We start from the raw sequence: 22,810 nt of genomic DNA on the forward strand, positions 1-22,810 counted from the left end.
ATCACGAAGAAATATATATTTATTATTTTTATCGGTATTTGTACACAAAAAGATATTTTACTTTTAATTATGAAGACAACACTCTATAAATAACAAAGTTCCCATGCATTTGAATGGTAGATTTTCAGCCCCATTCTCGTGATACCATGTAGTCACTTTACGAGACTTGCACACCATATTAGTCTGAGAATAAAACAAGCTTTCAAAAGATAAAGCTCAACATTTACATAATGAAGAAAAAATAAACAAGAAACTGAAACACATGAGAGAATTTGCAACGCGAAAATGCCAGGTACTTTGAAATGTTAAATTATTTTTCAACATTAAAAATTAATATCATTTACAACATTAACAACAATTTGAAATACATAAGAGATTTGCGGAGCAGAAAAATTCCATTTTGAGATATAAATCAATTTTCAGCCTTAAAAGATTATTACGATAAAATAACACGAGTTCGTTGTTCTGAATGACTTACCGCCCTCCGAACCAAAACGGTTTTGGAGATATATAACATACTTCGTTAATAATTGCATTCGAGACCTAGAGATCTCCGTGTTCACACCAGTATTATGTATCTTCAGCCTAAAATTGATTTATAAGGTACTGGTATACCACCTCTGACATGACTTAGTGAAATTTGTTAGAATTTCTCATTAATATGTAACGAAGGATATGTTTATTTATTTATTTCAATTAAAAAAAAAACTTTTTTTATTATATTTTGGGCATTTTGTTCATGTTATTACGACGATAAATGTAAAGAAAAAAGCACAAAGTAAATATTCACAGACTATACTTATTAACGGAAGGAACCCTTGGATTACGCCTCAAAACTCAAATAAGCGCAGAATCAATCTTTATCATTGGGAGTTTCAGGAATATAAGAGCTCGTATTACCAAGTCTGGTTTTAGTACTTACCGAAAACTGTTGCAAAGAAAGCACATACACTAACCTTCACGTAGGGATGGTTTGTGTTAATTCAAGTAACCCTTACATTTCAATGGTATATGGGACGATGCATGTTAAATCAAAAGATCAGAGGTTTTGGCGAAGTTCCACTTCTTAAAGACTTGCACTCTAAGTTTGAGAATTGGAATTTAATAAAATTTAGATGAAATACATTCATCTTTAACATATAGTTAACTTAGCGGCAAATATGTATAATCGGAGTACATTATATATATTCTTCGAAGTCAGCATTTTGTTTTGTTTCTGACTGTAGAATTATAAATATGGTACAATGTCTAGTGTATACAATCTTAGATGCAAACGTGATTACTAAACAACGAACACGATAATCGTAAATTATAAAATAGAAAAAAACACAAACATAAACACACACACACACACACACACCTTCTATAACAGGTGTACTTAAGCCAAAAATGAAGTTCGTGCAGAAAAATAATTAACAAAAACATGAACAAAATAAATAAATAAAAAAACAAACAGAATAACTCGTATGAACGAAGTCTAATGCTATCCGTTGAATATAAATTAAATATTGCCGACAAGTACTCACAATAAAAATGATTGATCAAAAGTGTAATATACATAAATATAAAAATTACAAATGCAAGAAACTACCACTACATTGGCCATAACAGAATACTCAATGGACAAAACAGAACGTTCGGCACCCCAAAATCGCCAACGGATTTTCAATGCTTTTGTTCCCATGACTATTAAGATAATCGAATTTGTACATTATTAAGGCATGTTTAACTTAGGCATGAAATCATAGTAAATTAAATGATGAAATCACGGATTTCAATATTGAAATTGTTCATTAAAGCAAGAAGAATAGAAGCAGAAAACGCGTCCAGATGTTCAACAGATAAGAACAGTTCTTTTATCACAAATTAGGCGGAACCGTTTCATAAAGAGTTCAAGAGATCTGTAATTTCAATGACCAAGCATGCGCTCCACGTACTGGTACCTGGACTTGTTTTGTTTGATGCAGGATCTGTTGCGCGTTTTGCAGACATCGTTACGTAAACAGGTGTTACATGGGTCATCATGCATCATTTCGAAACTGACTATAACATGCTACATCGTATTAAAACATGCAATTATTTTTCATGATTGAATGTTTTCTAAGAGAAATACAGCAGATTCAAAATATTTTTTTTACCTGTATTGAAGATAAAGATTTTATTTCCGGATTGGAAATACAATTATTCAAATTCATGCACAAATACATCGACACGAACAAGATCAACTATAAATTAAAACTGCAATCTCTGTGTTTTTATGTTTATTGGTCGATTTATGCTAGGACAATTCTGCTCTTAGTAATATACATTTATATGTATTTTAAATCCTGACTTTTTCGTTTTGTATAATAAATCTCCGATTCAAAACATTAATTTGCATTACAAAACAATGATAAAATCAAAGTACTGAAGTACTGAGTCAATGAAGCCTTCATCCTTTGCTCTGTTTCTTACTACACAATCACATTTCTAAAAAAGGAGTGTAATATTTTAAACTAGGGAAAGTAATATTTTTACCATTCTTTCTCTTAGAAGAAAATTTTTTCGAAGACCGTTTATTAGCTGAGCAGCCATTGCTTCTTGAGTTGATTTGACGATACACATTTAAAAATATACATGTGCATGTTAATTCATTCTTCCATGTTTTTTTTTATATCACTTCACAACATAGCTTTTGCTTTTACTTATCATAGAATTGAAGCAAATATTTATACAGCTCCCAGTTCTCCCTTAGTCATACATGGACAAAGACTCTTTAGTTAAACCACTGTTGAATCTTGTGTTCCTGTCAAAGCATGTAAATTTGCCGTTTTTGATGTCTAATTAAATTCAAAATGAATTATGGCCTTACAATCAGACCAAAGCATCAACATAGTAATTCACCCAAAACCAAGGTTCTTTCATATCTACTAAATAGAGTTACTAACAGAGTCATAAAATGGAGCAGTCCTGAGAAACGCAAAAATGGTATTCAAGACTGTGATAGAAACAATCTGTATTTTCATGTCATTCAAACAACTTGTATCTTTCAGTACTAATGGACCCCATATATTTGTTTAATGGCTAAATCAGATAACTATGAAGTCCCATCCCTATTAAATGCAATGCAGTCAAAATATTCTAAATAAACAGAATCTGAAAACTTTTGGTAAATAACATTTTTACTATCTATTCTATCTAACAAGTACGTTACACAGTTTTCAACGTGTTGTTAATTGTAAACATGTGTATATGTATTAAGATGACAAACAATGAAATGAATACATCAATTGAAACTAGGTTTTTGTACTGTTTACAAGTAACACATTGTAAACAAGTCTTATCTTTCAAAAAAATGATAGCTAACGCAGTAAAATTTGTTCTTTTTACTTATAATTTTCTACATTTCATTCTGGAAATGACTGCGTCGGAAAAAGAATACTTGTTACAAGTATTTGTTGGTACATACAATGTATGTTTAGCATGCAATACATATACTTTCGCTGTTGTTGCATAATTGTAAACTGATTCAAAAAGTTCAAACCTTCTAAAGTTTGTAACATGAATACATTCATACATTATAGAGCAAAAAAGGGTAAATTATCAGGACTATGAGCTCACGATAGATTCTTACCTATTTATCATAAATTAACAGAGTACAAAGAACATTTTACAAATATTGTACATCAATGATAAAAAAAAATCAAACAGGATTAATACAGAAGATATGACATGGTGCTCGTCTGTTAAGATGCATGCGGGGTGACGCGAAAGCACTGTTCTAACGGGTTGACTGGCAGAAAAAAAGATTCATTTCCCTTCAATATTAAAATATATAAAACTTTGTTTCTCAAATACTATTTTCAGCTATTTTACGTCTACATCTAAAAATTGTCAGGCAAATTAAAGAATATATTTAGATTTGTCATGATGCTCAACTGGAGAAATACAAGATGGCGGGATGACGCGAGGGTACTAGCGGGGGCTACAGATACAGAAAAAAAAATCCATTTTTTCCCTCAAGTTAATCAAAACTTGTTCGCAAATAGTATCTGTAATGAAAGTTGGTTGGTTGGTTGTTGGGGTTTAACGTCCGAGCAGCAATATTTCAGCTATATTCAGACAATGAACATGATATGGATGACAAAATGAACATGAAATGAAAAAAAAAGAAAGGATGGGTCACAAGGATAATAGGGTCGACAAATTTTGATTGCCACTGGAAAATGGGGGGATGGGTAAGGTCGGGCAATTTAGCCTCCTGTGGCGGAGCGCAAAGGTTCCTACTCCTATCGAATACCATAGCAGGGTTCTTTAACGTGCGAGGAACGTGGCATCTTTCCCAACACGGTGCACCACTATGGTTTGCGGTCAGGTTTTACCGTATTATAGCCTGACAACCCCAGCATGTAATATGCCAGGGGTACCCCATTCCACCACCTGGGGCACACATCCCAGTTGCTCTGTGGGCAGAGCGCCTAACCCCCAGCTAGGTTTCTGAGCACTATTTAGTCGCCTTTTACGACAAGCTTAGCGCTGCTGCAGGCCTATTCTTTTAACACCCGGACCTGCACGGGGCTGTAATGAAAGAATTGTGTCTACAACAGGGAGTGCATTCGTGCAGTAACCCACCTTATTTAATCAAACTATTTCCCGTTTGGCCTCCCCTTCAGCTTCAGAAACTTTTCTTCCAAGGTCACGTGAGATATTCATACGCATGAGATGACCGGTGACTGTAACAATTTTTCACCACGTGATCAACAGTCCGAAGAAACAAGTAATTAAATAGTGCGTAAATATTACACGGATTCCTATCAATAAAATGGAAGATGCAAAAGTTCCCTTGCATGCTGTTTGATTAACTATCAATTTCGTGGTTATTTTCACTCCTATCCATTTCACGTTTCACTCTTTTCCATTCACAATGGTATTGATCGCGGATGCATGTGAGTGCTACCGCAAATTATGATATTTAGCAATATTTTCATGTGATGCTAAGGTCAATTTCAGCCACTGTCGTTGCTTCATTGACAAAAAAAAAAACGCTCTCAAATTTGAAAAGGACTTTGTAACATAGTGGCTACAAGACCTACAAGTTGGGGTTTAAGCATAAGTTTCAGAGTTTCAGAAAAAAAAATATCACTTATTATTTTCGAATTAATGCGTACCACACAGAGATGTGGTAAACAAGACAAATGAACAGTGTTATAAAACCTTCAGTTTGTTTCCTTTAACTTCTTTCTACCAATATGTGACAAATCTTAAGAAAATAAGTTTAAAAAATATAGAAAAATGATAAAGAGTAAGCAGTGATATATAATAGGCATACTACTACATTGAAAAAAAACCACGCGTTTACTGTCTCAACCAGTTGCTTCAGCAGAAATATATGAGTTATGGGTTAAAATGTTCTAGATTTATTACCAGTTCATATTAATCATATGTCCTTTCAAGAATGTCTTTGAACGACGAAGCCACAATTTATCAATGTAACCTCGGAATTCATAAAAATAAACTCAACTGGACAAATAGCATTGCACGAATAGTTTCTTTCTTTTCCTTATCTTATTATCGGGTTTTATATTAATTTGCAGTTTTTAGCCCCTACTGTTCTGATAACAGATTCTTTTTATTTATTTAGAGCACGTGGCAGCTGATGTTTACTAACAAGGTACTTTGCATGTTTCCGGTTATTCGATACTCCTTGTGATGACCGCGGTGAAAAAACACGTGGTCAAATTACTCGCATATCAGATATGTCCACTGCACTTCAGTTGTCTTAAACATGCTGTGATAATTGTTGTTATCACATTATTAGACATATAAATGTTCAAGAAGGTGTGCTTATTGACAAGCGAAAATTGAAGGAAAAACAACGCTCCTACATTTTTCTTAGGTTAAACATCTTTAAATAAAATTCTGTATCAAAACAGGATATAACTGTTTTCAAGCAAATATTTTAGTCACATGATACACGAAAAGTTGTCAAACATAATCTAGCTACTTACTAAAGGCTAGACAGCTAATAGATTCACATGCTAATTAGCCAATCGGAACTTTTTTCCTCAAAAACAATACTAAACGGGGTTTGCTTATAAATGTATCAGGACAATTACTTAAGGATATAGTTACAGGCATAAGAACAGATTATTAGTAGAATCAGATGTTGAAGAACTCATGATAGAAAAGAAAGTGGAAACTGGAAAATCAAATCTACCAAACAGTAAACAAAGATCTAGATAATTCATGGGTTCTCTATGACCGAAAACAATCAATACCACGAGTCTGCCTTCGACTGGGCCCTGAAACGATTCAGCGAAATTGACAACTTGACTACAACCCACCCCCCACCTAAAAAAAAAATTGAAAAAGCAAAAACAAAAAAAAAAAAAAAAACTTAAGGTTGACCGTGACGGTTTTGTCTTAGTATATTTTGTTAGATTGATTATACAATTTGAAGTTTGGATTAAAGTCATATCAAGAAACAGGCCCAATAATACACTGTACTGTACGTTTCCCGGGCAACTCAAAAAATAAACAATCTTCATTTTTCAATTTTTTATAAGTATCCACTTTAGTGTTTGTTCGGACTCTTAGTGGTATGATTTGAGCTGTTATCACACCTACCCTATTGAGATGACGATAAGATTAATTATGAAAATATTAAAACCTGGAAACTTATACTTGAAAAGCATGCTCTCTCTTATGGTCCAGGGGATGCACGTGAGGATTTCACACTGGTTTACAACTGAGTAAACTACTTTCCCGCACGTGTAATCGGAATCAAATGTACGTGCAATGGTCTTAATATAGTTTCATGCACCACGAGACGATTGCTTAGAGCATTAAAGTTCTGATAAAATCTATTGGTTTTGGGTTTAAAATGAATTCTTTGTTTTTGTGAGAAACATTCTATGAATGGAATATTGTTGCTAAACAAAATTTAGAAATCACGATGGAATTAGTTTATTTGCAAGTCATTCCCGTAGTATATGTCAAGTTTATGTATTACAACAAAACCTATATTCACTCTATCGCTAGATCTGAGAGTCATAGTTACAACTATTTTGAAGCATTAAGAAAACTAGTAAACGGACAAAAACTTCCAGACACACCACAAAAATAGCACTGAATCACCCAATATTTTGATTAGAAATATCTGCAATCCTGCATTATATAACAATTCTTTACACGAGTGTAAGATTCTAAGAAAAATAACAAACACAGCATTTATTATTTTGATAAACAAACATAAAATGATTCATGAATTTAAAGACGAACTATTAGTTTTTCAAATATTTGTAGTCTTACTATGAAATTGCATATTTATGTCAATTTACTAACCACAACTTAGAGGCGTATTTTTTTTTTCGAAACATGGGAAATGATTATCATGCATTTTATTATTTCCTTTAAGATTTACAATCCATCTGGTGAATGGTAGATTTGAAACCTTGCGAAAATATAATCTGGGCTTATATGCATGTAGGCTTTCGACGTAGTTTCTAAATAATTAAGCCTATTTCACGGCATGCAAATTGTCAACACCGTCCGAGTCTCAATTCTCTATGTTCTGATTGCTATTGGTGTCACATGTCACTATTGACGGACTGACATACTTATCTTCCGTCCTAATTTGCATTGCTCTGTAAACAAACCGTAAATCAGAACGTTAATGTTGTAAAATTAACTTCATAATTATGTACCAATATCGCGACAATTGAACACGTATGGAAATTATCAAACTCCCTGATAAATATGATAGTGTATCAATAATTATCTCGAAGTCCGACAAGTTAATAATGATTAGGTGAAAGTTTGAACAATTAGTTACAAGTTGGCGTAACGATCTAGGGCGGAGAAAGTCATAAAGCGTAAGGCTTTTAGTGACCGCCGGAAAGATTTGTAGACCGGTTGGGACAGTATTTACGACACGTCTGAAATAGCAGCATTTTGATATTACTTTATTGAATCGAATTCATCAGTATCTAATTTTCAATTACATATGAAACAGAGTCCGTGAGAATTATTTGAATTATCATAGACGCAATTGTATTGCAAATGGTATGCCTAATAATTAAAAAAACACAAAAAAACTTTAAAAAGTGCTCTCCAAGTTAGAAGTTTGATCATGACCTTTTTTTTTCTTTTTTGTTTTTTTTTTAAATTTCAGGTTCCACCCATGATATACTAGTCAAATTTGATAATAATAATAATAATAATAATAATAATAATAATAATAATAATAATAATAATAATAATAATTAATATATGATAATAATTGAAAAAAATTGATGTGCGGTTAGCATCACAGTTTGGAAGTTTAGTGATATTTGTAACAAAAGGTTGTAAATTTAATTTTTTTCATTAGATCGGACTGACACGGAATGGAAATGCAACAATTAAAAGAAACACAAAAGTAAAAGTTGAATGTAACCAATTACAATTTTCTCAGAAAGAAAAGAAAAAAGATCAAAGCGAAATGGAACCAGTTTGTCTGCTACTGAGAAAGGCGGAATCTTATATCGTGGTCTCGACTTCTTAAATTAGACATTGTATGATGTATTTATGCTTTGTTTACGCTCGACAAAGCTCATAAATTATATTTTTAACTAAATTAAAGCTGACAAAATTGACCACTTTACATGTAATTTACGAGCAAATGATGAATTCATATCTCATCGCAGGAGAGTTCTTAATCCTCAACTCGATCGTTACTCCTCGGGTCTTATCGCTATTCAAAATTTTATCTCGAGGTTGAAATACACCATATCTAAATGTTTTCGTTCTTCAAAGATATCTGAATAATGATGGTTTATATGCAATGAGGTGTCGCTGTTCATTTTGTCTTAATTTAACATAATTAGGGCGTTTGTTGTCAAAGAGACACAAAAAATCCATCCGTCGTGGTCGTTAATAGGGTTGAGAATGGAACCCTATTACCTTTGATAAGGATATTAATATGATTCGGAGAAAAAATGAATTCGAGTTGCTTTAATCGGAAACGCACCAACGAACACCAAATAAAAAGGATCTAGAAAATACTGAAACCCCGAAAAGGGGGTTAATATTTATTTTATTTAATTAAACGGGCCAACTGCTAAAAAAAAGTAATAAAGATAGATAAAAAAGACGATAAAAAAAAGGATTGATACTAAAAATAAAACCGCGTTTTAACAAGTCGAAAAAAATGTAAAATGATAAAAAAAAATTAAAACAAATCTTGGTAATTTATTACAAATACAGTAATAACGGACTGTTAGCACGCGTTTTTAAACAGTGCCTGTAGTTTTCGGATGGTCTTGAGCTAACATTTTTCATCTCGGTGGGTATGTTGTCTCTTTGACATATTTACCACATCCATGCAATCTTGTTATACTGTTTACTTAAACCTGCATTTTTATGCATATTTGACTGGCTTTTTTTCAAAATAAAAATGTGATATCAGTTAATATCTAATACTATCGAATTATTGTATGTGGGTTAAGATAAGCCCCCGTGTACCCCTCACACTCATCAACTTCAATGTGATTTTCTTTCATGTACCTTTATTCCTCCCATTTACAAATAAATTTAGCGCCAAAAGTAAAGGGAAATATTTATATATTATATTTTTTTGTATACATCACGGAGGTAAAAATCCAAAACTTTAGTTTTTCAAGATTCTTCTTCCTAAAGAATGATGTTAATTGACGTAGAAATCACCAGGCGGTCAAATACACATGATTTCTAGTGGTATCAGGAAAGTTCCGGTCGTTTTTACGGACGGCTTTTGAGTTATAATAATGAAAATTATACACCCCTGTTCCACTGAAAAATTGATTTTATTTGTCGAAACCACATCGGCAAAACTTTGTTTGTTTGTTTGTTTGTCGTCGTTGTTGTTGTTGTTTTTTTTTTGTATTTTCTGTTTAGTAGTATCATAATTGATTTTTTTTAATGATTTGTAGTAATTTTCATTGTAAGAATTTACATATATAAATAAAAATAAAAGTGGGATTTTGACATTTTCCATAAGAATCTAATGAATTCTTTAAGGTCGAAAATGTCTCAAATCATGAAAGCAAGAAAGGCTTTTTCTCATGTAAGAATTCTCTAAGAAATTAAAGATATTATCCGTATCCTTATAAAACGGCTTTCAGTATCAAACAATTATAGTAAAACATATCCAGTATCTTCGTCAACGGCTGGTTGTCTGCTCCTGCATTTAACACAGTTTCCTAAGGGCGTCGGTTGCCTTAGAATACTGACAGTCTACATATTGTGATTGGAATGAATTTTACTGTATGTTATATATCATAATATGAAGTTAACATATTAATTATATGATCTAAATCATACCACTTCAACGTTTGGGCTGTGAAGCTTGGAATCAGTGGTTCTGGAAATCATCAAACAGACTGACGCACAGTTCATGTAACAAGTCACTTACAACTTGTAAAATTTCCCCATCCATAATTAAGAAAATGTCCAGACTCGCCCCTCATTAATAACATAAATAGCTAGACGTATAAAACCTTCATAAAACTATCCCCCGGTAATTAAAATCCCCATTAAATTCACGGTTTAGCTTATTAAATCTCGCGTTAATTTGACGAGAAAACAGTAACACTGTTCTCAAGGGAATTTTCCGGTTAATGAGCAGAGTTGAAGAATGAAACGGGACAGAAACCAGCTTAATTAATATTCAATTTGAGAGGTGTCTCTTTACATAATGGCCTACATGTGTTTTTGGTTTGTGGCGCGAAATTGGAAAACGCATTGTGGGTAATAAAACAGGTCTAAACAAATAGAACGTCACGCGCATGCCATGTCGGGGAATTAGTTAATGTGGTAAATGCATGATAATATATTGATTTGACATCTATAACATATTTGTTATGATAGGAAACCGAACATTAACGGCAATAAAAACTTGTTTCGACGTTAAAGTTGCCTCGTCAGTAAAACTAAGTAGTCGGGGTACTAAGGACATGACAATTCAAGTTAAGGGGTGTGCATTCACAATTCGACTGACTGGGTTTGGCCCAATCTACCACTAATTATTTTACAACCTATTATCGATGTGCAGTTTGTATATAAAAAATAAAGAAGGAAACTTTTCATAAAAGCCGACACCAAACCAAAAACGACAGATTCGATTTTTATGCAGTTAACACCTACACTGTAGAGATGGTTACAACAAAACCGAAGAATGAAGTTCGGGAAATTTTCCTATATATTAACAATTAATAACAACATATATGATATATAAAAACGAATCATTTCAAAATAAACCGACTACATTTGAAATTCACCAGCCTGAATTTAAACAAAATACAATGACTTCTTAATGTTGGATTAATGAACGAATCAGATAAACTCCCATTTTTAAGACAACAATAAGTATTCAAATAAAATCTTTCTAATTGATTTTCTTTTTTTTAACCCCATCGTAAATGGCGGACCAAAAATTGCTCTCTCACTATCGACCAATTTAGTTTGGCGTAATTGCCAGAACTCTTCCGGTACGAATATGACAGCTTCGTATTCTTAGTCTTCTGATTGACAAACACAGTGGTATGTACTATCTTATCGGAATCTTGTTTGCTCGAGATATTTATGTACGCCATTTTATATCTAATTTGATCGCACAAAGATCGAATTGATAGGCTAAAATAAATTTCATTTTACCAAGCTACAACGTGCATCGCCCATTTATGAAAACATAAAATTATTTGAGACCAGGGATATGCAGTTGGGACTCAACAGGGTGCCCGAAAATTGACTCATTAATTTATACAGTTGATTTCTTGTCAAAATAAATTTGGAAATCATGCAGCCACAATTTCGTAAAATAAAATATTTAGGTTTATGAAATATCTTTAGCTAACAACACATTACCTGTCAAAATGTATTAAATTTTCATTAATCTAAAAGTTATCTGATTTCTTTTTTCTCCAGAGGAGTAAGTGCTGTTGAAAGATAGCAATTTTTGTAGACGATGACTACCTCTATAGATAAATTTAGTAACGCTTTTTTCCCCAAGAAATAAACCAAAATTAAAATTCAGAACAGTGTAATAAAGGTAATTTAAGGAACTTGTGGTTATGGATGACAGATCCAAAGTATTCATTAAGGGAAAATTTCTATGAAACATTATCTGTTATTAATGTGTTTTAAGCACTGCACTGTTATGACGACTTAAATTCCAAAATTAAACATACGATTTCGTAAAAGCATAAACAAAAAACAAAGTATAGAAATTTAACAGACTGAAAAACAACAGTAACGTTACAAATGTGTATAAAACAATAATCAAAATAAATCAAGCCAACCAAACAGCTACAGAAACAATCGTTGTGAGAACAAAACCAAAACAAAAAACCCAAAACAAAACAACAACAATAGCAACATAAAAAAAGATACAAGAAAGGGGAAAAATAATATAAATAGAATAAATTAAATCATATCCATCAGAAAAGTCATTTAAAAATGATTTTGGATGATGATACAAAATACCAAAAAATGATACAACATATTTGAGCTGAGTCTAATACTAAGATGTCTCTTGTAACGAATTCAGAAAAATCTCAATGCAAATAGATACTTTCCTGTATACACTAAAATGGTCAATGTATTCAAACATCAAAGAAACAAAGTGTAGAAATTTTACAGACTGAAAAAAAAACGGAAAAAATCATTATAAAACAACAATCAAAGTAAATCAAACCAACAACAGAAAACAAACAAAAAAAGAAATAAAAAAGAAACAAACAAACAAAAACAAAAAACAAAATAGAGCAAACAGTTCGGAATAGAATATATTAAATCACATCTAGTAGGAAACTCATTAAAAAAGATACACCAGTTTATTATGTGATACAAAAATGCCTGTTTATCTCTCTCTGTGGGAAAATATCATGCTGAGTTTTATATACTAAAATGTCTCTTGTAAGAAATTCAGAAAAATCCCGATGCAATTAAATACAAACGTACCTTTCTATAGCCATCTAAATGATCAAATCAATGTATTTAAAAGTAAAGAATTATGGTCTATTTGTATTTTACCTCTATGGTAATTTATATTTGTTTTCTATCAATTTATTAATTTATCTTTTTTTTCATAAAGTAACAAAATAAAAATATGACTTTATATTTTTTCCCAATATGACCAATTGTTATATTTTATGCTTTATGTTACCAACTCAAAGTTACCAAAGCTCATTTTAGGATAAAGTTTTTGAATTTTATGCAATCAAAAACAATTATTTTTCAAATCCCCAGTAAATAACATATGGCCTGAAAAACAAAAATTCTCAAAATTTTCCTCAAATACCTTAGACTTCAATATTGTGAGGCATGTTTTTAGTAAACCAAATATAGATAATCGTTCCAGGGCTTAAGGAATAACATTCTTAAAATATTGCTAAAATCTTCAATTTGAATGATTCTGATTGGTCTGAAATTAACTAGAAGAAGGAATTGAGAAATATCTCAATTTGTGAGTTTTGTGTAATAAAGAGAACCCAGAAAATAAATAAATAACTATGGCATATAGGCATAGTTCTGGTAAAATACTTGTTTGCAAAAAATCCATAGATAAAATTTTCCGAATTTTTGAGAATTTTTTTTTTAAATAACTGTATGTAAATACATGTAACCGCATTGTGCTAAAACTTAAACACATTAAGAAGCAACATTTCTTTAGCTAAGTTCTAGAAAACATCTAATGACAAGAAAGAGAAAGTACAGAAAAATTTTAAACATTTATGCCTATGCGACAAAAAAAAACGATTTCGACTACTGTCCATACAGTAACAATTCATCGGAGACAAAGAGGAAATGTTTGGTGGAAACAGCTCAATAAACAGATAACAAAAATCGGAATCATATTTTAACCTTCTAAACCGAGGAAGAAATCCATACAATGTTTGATTTCTGATATAATACTCGAGAACTAGATATGATAGTCCTGATTAGTTTACAGCTAAATGCAATGCTTTAATCAAACTTTTCCGCGATCCGATCATATACTTTTGGAAACCCAGTCAGTTTCCGCTTCCCTGAAAGATTTCTGCATATAATAACCTTTTTTGCTTCTCGATAAGATCAAACCAACCGAGTTCTGAATGGAGGAGGGAGTTCTTGACATATTTCGTCAAACAGGAATATCCAACGGACTAATAAATTGAGCCATTATGCAAAGTCTACTATGCGCATAGACATATATTTATCAAAACGTCTCTTTTGCTACTACAATCCTTCAATGTACTTACATTCCGGAAATATATAAATCCCTTATTTAGTCCAAATTTGAATCGAAATAAAATTACCGTGAGTATCAAAATAAAAATCCAGAAAAATACTTTGGAAATTTATTCCTTTAAAAATAACAAGTAAACCTTAACAACAAAACTAGGGAGCAAATTTGACAGGAACCCCATCTCATTACGATTATATTCTAAACTTTTATCAACTTAGAATAGATACTAGAATCTATGGTAATTTGAGTGAATGATAAAACGAAATAAACTGAGGCAAATCTGATATATTTTTGATAAATTTATCCCTATACTTGCAAGAACTAGCTCATATTATAATAAAATCTTGTCAAATATATGATAACGTGTAGCCAGTATCGTTGTTTTGTGTATTCATAGACAAGAACTACACGAACGAACTGATACTGGCCCCCAAAATTGGATCCAGTGCGGATTATTATCAACCAAGTTATCTCCCTTTACGAGATATCTTAGTGTACGACTTGCATGGACGAGACTATGAACGAGATATGGTTTCTATGTTATCATGTGAAAATTATCTGAAACAGTCACCCCATTTATCTTCCGATATCCTATCTTTTTCAATTATGCAGCAAAATTATAACTAGGTATGATCAAAGATCAAATTGTTTATTACGTAACATAAGCAAAGTCATGTGACAATATACAATTAAATCACATGCAATGAACACAACGAAATGTTAATTAAATGTCAAGTGTATAAAACGTCATGAAAAACAGACATGTAGGCAGAAATGATCCTAAAATAGCTATTAAACTATTATATAAATAAACATATTGCTGTTTGGAAGAAATAAAAAGTGTATGATCAGGATCAAGCCTGGGTTTTTTTATTCAAGAAGAAGATTACTTTCCAAAATTCTTTCCATTCAGAAGTCTCCCCTGGCCCTAAAGTTGCTCTGAGGTAAACAGTAGACGAGAAGCAAGCATTTAATTTATGGATGGACTGTTCGCTGACCTATTTAAGAATAACAAGGTTTTCAACGGGTTATGAAATCTTTATGAGATCTTTTATGCTAGAAAAAATATCAGAAGAAAAAAAATTAAACGGTCAGTGTGCTCGTTTTTAGATGTAAGCATTTTAAATTTTGGCGGGAAAAAGTTTCCTTTGATTTTCCATAGATTTTGTCTTGGTAGCTTTCATCTATCAAAGACACTAAAGAAATTTCAAGGATTCATAAATCCTTTCCAAATAACATTTTAAGATGTGTTTGATGAAATTAAGGAAAGAAAAGTGGAGGTAACTGAGTAACAAATATTAATGCTATCAAATGGAGAGAAAAAAACTAGAGGAGCCCGGAAATCTGACGGATATGGCTGAACATGACCAGCAAACATCCTTAAGTCCTTGTACAATACGGGAGTGTAAACAGAGAGTCCTAACCAACTTGAAGTCTGTTAAGTATTTTTTATCTGCGTTAATGTTTGTTTTCTGTTGCTTAATTTACCACAACACTTGTTACTCCCGTAGTGGTATTAATTCAATGTGGATCCTGAAAAATTCGAAAGATCTTTTGGAGACAATCAGTTCAAGAATATTATCTGAATATAATAGCATTAAAACCTATGATATTTCAACACTGTATACTTCTATTCCCCATACTCAGTTCAAATCCCGACTTAAAAACATTATACATCATTGTTTTTCCAAAGAAGATGGTACACCTAGATACAAATATATAGTTCTTGGTAGAGATTCCTCATACTTTGTAAGAAATAATTCCAAATCATCTTCCAAGTATACAGAGGAAGATGTTTACAAAATGCTGGAATTTTTAATCGACAACTTATTTGTCCAGTGTGGTGGACGTGTTTTTCAACAAACGGTCGGTATTCCAATGGGAACAATTTGTGCTTCTTTACTTGCTGACCTATTCCTTCACTCTCACGAGGCTGACTTTATAGCTGATATGATCAGAAAGAAAGAATATCGTTTGGCTAGATCATTCAATCTCAGTTTCCGCTATATAGATGACGTATTATCTATAACAATCCTAATTTCGCGGATTTGATACATTGCATCTACCCAAGAACTTGAGATAAAGGATACTACAGACACTGTGAAGTCAGCATCATATCTTGACCTACACTTAGATATCGATGGTAAAGGAAAACTATTGACCAAACTTTACGACAAACGTGATGACTTTTCATTCAGAATTGTCAAATTTCCTTTCATCTGTGGCAACATCCCTTCGGCACCTGCGTATGGAGTGTTCATATCACAACTCATACGTTATGCCAGAGCTTGCTTAAACTACGCAGACTTTTTGTATCGCGCTAGAACTCTAACAAATAGGCTTCTGGAACAGGATTATGTTGCTACAAGATTGAAGTCATCACTACAGTAGTTTTATGGTCGTCATCATGTACTCGTGGATCGTTATGGTGTATCCATCTGCACCATGAAAACTGATTTATTTAACGGGTCATAGTTTTCCTTTCCTCGTTTGTCTACCCCGAACTTTTACCCACTTACCCTACCATTACAAAAGAATGTAATCCAAGGGCAAAGACCAGTCATGGAAAACAGACATACACAACAAAGAACACGAAGTAACTGAAATCATACATACAAAGTAACAAAAGTAAATAAGCAACTTGGATTCCACTGAAAACTGGGAGCATGGACTAGGTGCACCGAGAGGGTAAGCGTCCTCTGCTTTTCTAGAAACACCCGCCGAGGTGCTTATTAAAAGACAAGTCTGGGATAGACGAAAGATGAAAGGAAAACTATGACACGCTGAATAAATCAGCTCAGTTTAAAAAAAGGAAAGGGATTTTGATATATTTGTTGTCGTTATGCAGCTTAATTTTTGCCATCAATGAAGCTGTTGTGGACCATGAACATATCTAAGAGTCTATTATTTGTTTCTCAGTTATTCTGCAAATACTCATTTTCCCCTTGTATCTTATGTTATAATATATTTATTTTAACCATTTTACTATATGTAGTCATTAAAGCAAAGCCTCGTTTTTCATTGACAAGTCATCAGAAAAAGAAATTGATAGTAACATAAGATAACTTTGAAGTCGGAGAAACACATGTGCTTTAGTAACTTTGAAGTCGGAAAAACACATGTGCTTTGGTAACTTTGAAGTCGGAGAAACATATGTGCTTTGGTAAGTTTGAAGTCGGAGAAATACATGTGCTTTAGTAATTTTACTAAAATACTTAAAATTTTATAAGAGGGAACCAACAACCCAAATTTTAGTTTTTTTCTGGTTTTACCGTGAAGTCACAAAAAACATTCCACTTATATTTGACCTTTTTCTGTCATAGGGTCTTCTATATTCTTGTAATGTAAGTCAAGTTCCACAATTCTTAACATTTAGTTTTATTCTGGTGGAGTTAATGATATCTCTTAGTCGTGAAGTGTTTTTTTTTCACAAATTAGGAAATCGAAAACCAGTTATATAATAACGAAAATACTAATCATATATATTGCGAAATTTAATATGCTGTACACGTGGTTCAATGAGTAACCTCTCAGCAGCAGCATTAAAATCAAAGGAATACCTAAATATATAAAAAAAAATAATTGTAAACAAAAAGTACTCAAAACCCGACCTAACGAAAATAGGAAGTCAAATCCACCACAAAAGAGATTACTGCATGTGCAATACAAGGAATGCAATGAAGTCGTTACTATATCCAAAATGCTCTATCATTTATTCAATGTGTTTACAAAGTTTTGTGACAATTATCAAATATCACTTTTAGTACGAAAATTGGTACCCCACGAACAATAGTACTTCCATAGTATTATATTTTCTATGACACTATATCAATACAATTGACTTCTTAACATATTGACCTTTCTTTAAGGATCAACAGAGGAGAAATGTCAACCTTATGACCAAAGATATGACTTTAAGTAGCAGTCTTAAAAAAATCAGACACCTGGTGATTCATGCATGTCAAAGACCCACCGAATTCAGTTTTATTTCTTGTCTGGCCACATAGTTTTAAGCTTTTAAGATACAAATTATATATTGTACATGAATTTGGCATTTTGCAAGAGTTGCTGTTCTTAATTTTTTTATTCGGTTGAATATTAGTGGGTAATAAAGGTATGATTTTCTCAAAATTACAGATCTTGATACAAAAAGGATTATTCTTTGATGAATATATAGCATATGTAGAACCAAAAAGCATTGTTTGTTTGGTGGTTTTTCTACACCAACACTTTACCATTGGCAGTGTCTGAATTTAAAATGGAATAGCACATAATTTTTGAACGAGTTCCTTTTTGCGAATATTCATGAATGTGGTTTGCTTAAACACTGCTATGTAAATAGGTATTACAGTTAAACCTCCTTAAAACAAACCTGAATATTATAAACGTATTAATTTTCGCAGATTCTGTCATTTCTGAGCGGTTTCAAAACATTATTTGCATTAAAAAGTGTTAGAATTCCATTTCGCGGTTACTATTTTCGCGCCTTTCTGTTCATTGCGAAAATAACGGAAAAAAATAATACACTGCGAAAAATAATAGTTTACAGTAAACCGACAAACTGTTTTACCAGACACTTTCGAAGTAATATCGTATCAGTTAAAATGTATTTTGAGCCTGAGTTAACCGAACACATTCTTAAGTATATAAGTTCTTGCTTGCTTCGGTCAAGATGTGTTTCACTCTAACAAAACTACCTAAGAGATAAGTAATTAAGGTTGTTATTCCTACTGTGCAGGATTAACCTTGCCTGTACTACTAAACTACTCTTACATTAGAGGCCTAAATAATCATTACGTATTTATCTATCGGCGTGATGTGTTCACTTCCTGTACAAAGATATGTAATGATTTTTTAATAGTTTTATAACAAAGTCCTTTTAGCGGCTTTAAACGAAATAAAACCCTTATCAACTTCACTCAATTTTTCATATTTTTTATGTTATTTCAATGAAATGTTTCAATTCAGCTTTTATTTGTATTTCACTTGTAGAAGCGAATGTTACATTCCACAGCACAGTTAGCTTTGTCCCACACATGTGTAGATTTGGTAATATATTACTTAAGAAAGGAGACAAGCATTTTAAAGTAATATTTATTCAACGAAGATGAGCCTTTGCTAAGGGTTGGAGGTATGCTTTCCAATGAAAATCATCGTAGCCGTTATGGAACATAAACATATCTTCGTTGTTTCATAGTTATTCTTCAAATACAGCAGGCTTGAATAAGAGTACATTTATTGTTTAAATAAAGCATCCTTTAATATGTTCCCATTTATTGTTCCTCAGTTATTCTTCATATACATCAGGTTTAAATTGGAGTCAATTCGTTGGACCTCGGTTATTATTCAACTACAGCAGGCTTAAATTGGAGTCCATTTGTTGTTCAAATTCAGCACCTTGAATTGGAGTCCATTTGTTGTTCAAATTCAGCACCTTGAATTTGAGTCCATCTGTTGTTCACATTCAGCACCTTGAATTTGAGTCCATCTGTTGTTCAAATTCAGCACCTTGAACTGGAGTCCACTTGTTCAACTTCAGCACCTTGAATTGGAGTTCATTTGTTGTCCAAATTCAGCAGCATTGAATAAGAGTCCATTTGTTGCATTTCGGTTATTCTTTTTTTAAAAAAATCATCAGGCTTGAATTGGAGTCAAATCGTTGGATCTCACTTATTATTCAAATACATAAGAAATGAGTTGGAGGCCATACTTTCTCAGTTATTATTTAAACAGAGCAGGCCTGAGTTGAAATCCATTCTTTGTTTATCAGATATTATTCAAATATAACAGGCCTGAATCGTAAACTTCAATGATAGTTTTTTCTTGTATTTGATGATCTTCATTTACAAACGGACATGGTTTAAGGTCTTATTACTGTATATAATGTGTGCTACTCATATGTTCTGTATATAATGTGTGCTACTCATATGTTCCGCCATCAAATTATGATAAAAAAAGAAAAAAAAATGCATAGCCCTACTTTTTATACAAATCCATGACAAGATACATTTTACTATATATAGCCCTGTTGTCACGATCATATTATTCTTTGTCTAAGTTCTCTGGGCCAAAGTGTATGATGTTTTTTACACACTGGCAAAGAACAGAAATATTTTTGACCAATTTGATGAAATAGAATTGTATCCTTTTAATAACTTGGATGCAAATTAAGCTGAGAAATAACGCGATTGCGTTCAAAATTCAAAATGCACATCGTAAAAATGAAATGGAAGTCTATTAAAGTATGGATTCCATAGATAGAAAGTGTGCTAAAAATATAGAATCAATATAGTGATTGAAACCAATATTTGTTTTTGCATTTTCTCCAGCTACCTTTCACCTCATATTCGCTTCCTTAAAACTGTAAAGTACAAAAAACTTTTTAAAAGCATGTTCGTCATGTTATTAGATATTTATTTGAGTCATTTTACTATATGTAGTCATTCAAGCAAAGCCCCGTTTTCCATTGACAAGCCATCAGAAAAATAAATAGATCATGATTCAGTTATCAGATAACCTAGTCCATGTCGTACCGCCTGCCATGCCTCTTTAATGAGTAGTCGGGCTTTAATATATTACCATTCTAGGCTTAAATTTAATTTTCTACTGCTGAAGGGAGATTCACTGGTATTTTGTTATGATGATAAGTTAAAAATGTTTCTAATATAATGAAGAATAAATGACCACAATTTCTGAAAATTATTTTGGATTTATTTTTTAAATCATCTCTTTTGAGATCAATGAAAAAAATTATAAAATATGTTCAACTTCGACATCTGCAATGGCCTGTGTGCAGGGGCGTAGCGCTTGGTACGGCAGGTAAAGGTAGAGTCGTACCAACAAGTGTCTCTGTTACGGCATGCCGTACCACAAATTCATGTCAATATTTAAATAGTGTTGTTTTACCACAATTGAAACAATTTCAAAGATGACTAAGCGTCCTTCACGAAATTCCATTCGAGACTTTGGTGCTACGCCTCTGGTATGTTTCCTGCATTTTTTCACTTTACTGCTTAAATAATTTTGCCTACTTAAAATTATTTTGAGAAGGTGCGAAAATATAAAAGTATTATAGTATTACAAAGTACGCACTTAACCCGTCTCACTTTCATAATTATAAACTTCTTCAATTTCATATCTGATTTTACTTTTGATGGAAAAGTTCTACCAACGTGTGATGCTTGGTGATAAATTATGCGAGCCTCGGCATGATATTAAGCACTAACCCATCAAAATTGGTCACTCTAATGAAGATTTAAGGGGGCTGAAAATGTATGAAATAAAATGAAGCAAATCTCGTTAGAATTGATACTATGGAACAGCTGCCAGCCGAAAAAAATAACTATGTTCATTAATACTTGAAAATGTTTTTATATTTTGACATGGCGGCGCACGACCTCGTCTTCAACGGTATCATTTTATCTCGCGCCTTATCGCGATATCTTGATTCATGCGGTTTGATTGTAGATTTTAGGAATTTCAAAAGATAACGGATCTTAAATTATTTCTTCACGTGCAAATGAACAAGAACATTTCCATTCAGTATAAACTTGAAATATCTCATTATAAATCGTGTTGAATTTTAATGGGATGATTTATTTAGAAAGCCTAAAAAGTATCGGGCAAACTCATGTTCTTTATTTGATTCATAACAAAGCGAAGTTTGGTTCTTATTTCGGATGTTTGACCATTTTCGAACAATGGTAGGCAAGATTATAATAACCCGTTTAAACAATACCTAGAGCAAAATTTCTCATTAACTTTTTGCATAATCAAGAATTTTTATAGTAGATACAAATCCTTGGCATAATAGATAAAAACAACTCTTTGACGTATTACAAACACCGAAATTATGAGGAAAACTGGACTTTTTAAGACGAAAGATAATTGTCTTAGCATATAGGGACAAAATCAGATTGGTTCGATCCAGATTTTGTTTAAGATAGGTTTCGTCGTCATCGTATCTCTCTTCGTAACATACCGTGATTTATCAGTTTCTTCGAAAATATAGTATCATTGTAAATAAAAATAAGATGCGTGCATTAATCATTGTGTTCTTATTATTTTTATCTACAAATTTTTGTTCAGTGTTTATTGCAATATCGAAAAAAGTAGCGTCCATAATTTGATTTTGAAGTTTCTTTACTGTGAATTATAGTTATTACAGCCCAGTCACCATTCCGCAATAACATGGATATCTCGATGATTTCTGAATTTGCAGTTCACACCGTTTACTCACCCTCCCGGAAAGTATCAAACCGCCTTGTGTTTTTGAGAATGGTATTTTAATGGGATGTTCCTTAAAACATTTATAAAGATTACAATCTTGCGCCATATGAACATCATTTGCAACAGATTTGACAAAACACAGGTCTAGATTTTAGATTTTTAGTGAATGATTATCTCTTCCGTAATCTTGTCTGTTATGAAACATCTTATTCAAAACGTTATTGCAAAGTCTTCAAAATTGCGACCAGAGGCCTCTTTTCACATTTTGTCTGTTATAAAGTTGTGATTTAATATTCAGAATTGAATAATCCGTAAACCGGTCTTAATTAGACAAATACTAGTAATAAAGTCCGATAT

The sequence above is a fragment of the Perna viridis genome, chromosome 14 (assembly GCF_037379345.1).
Source record: "Perna viridis isolate PV_CMFRI_1.1 ecotype Kerala chromosome 14, ASM3737934v1, whole genome shotgun sequence".
NCBI classification, from domain to species: Eukaryota; Metazoa; Mollusca; class Bivalvia; order Mytilida; family Mytilidae; genus Perna; species Perna viridis.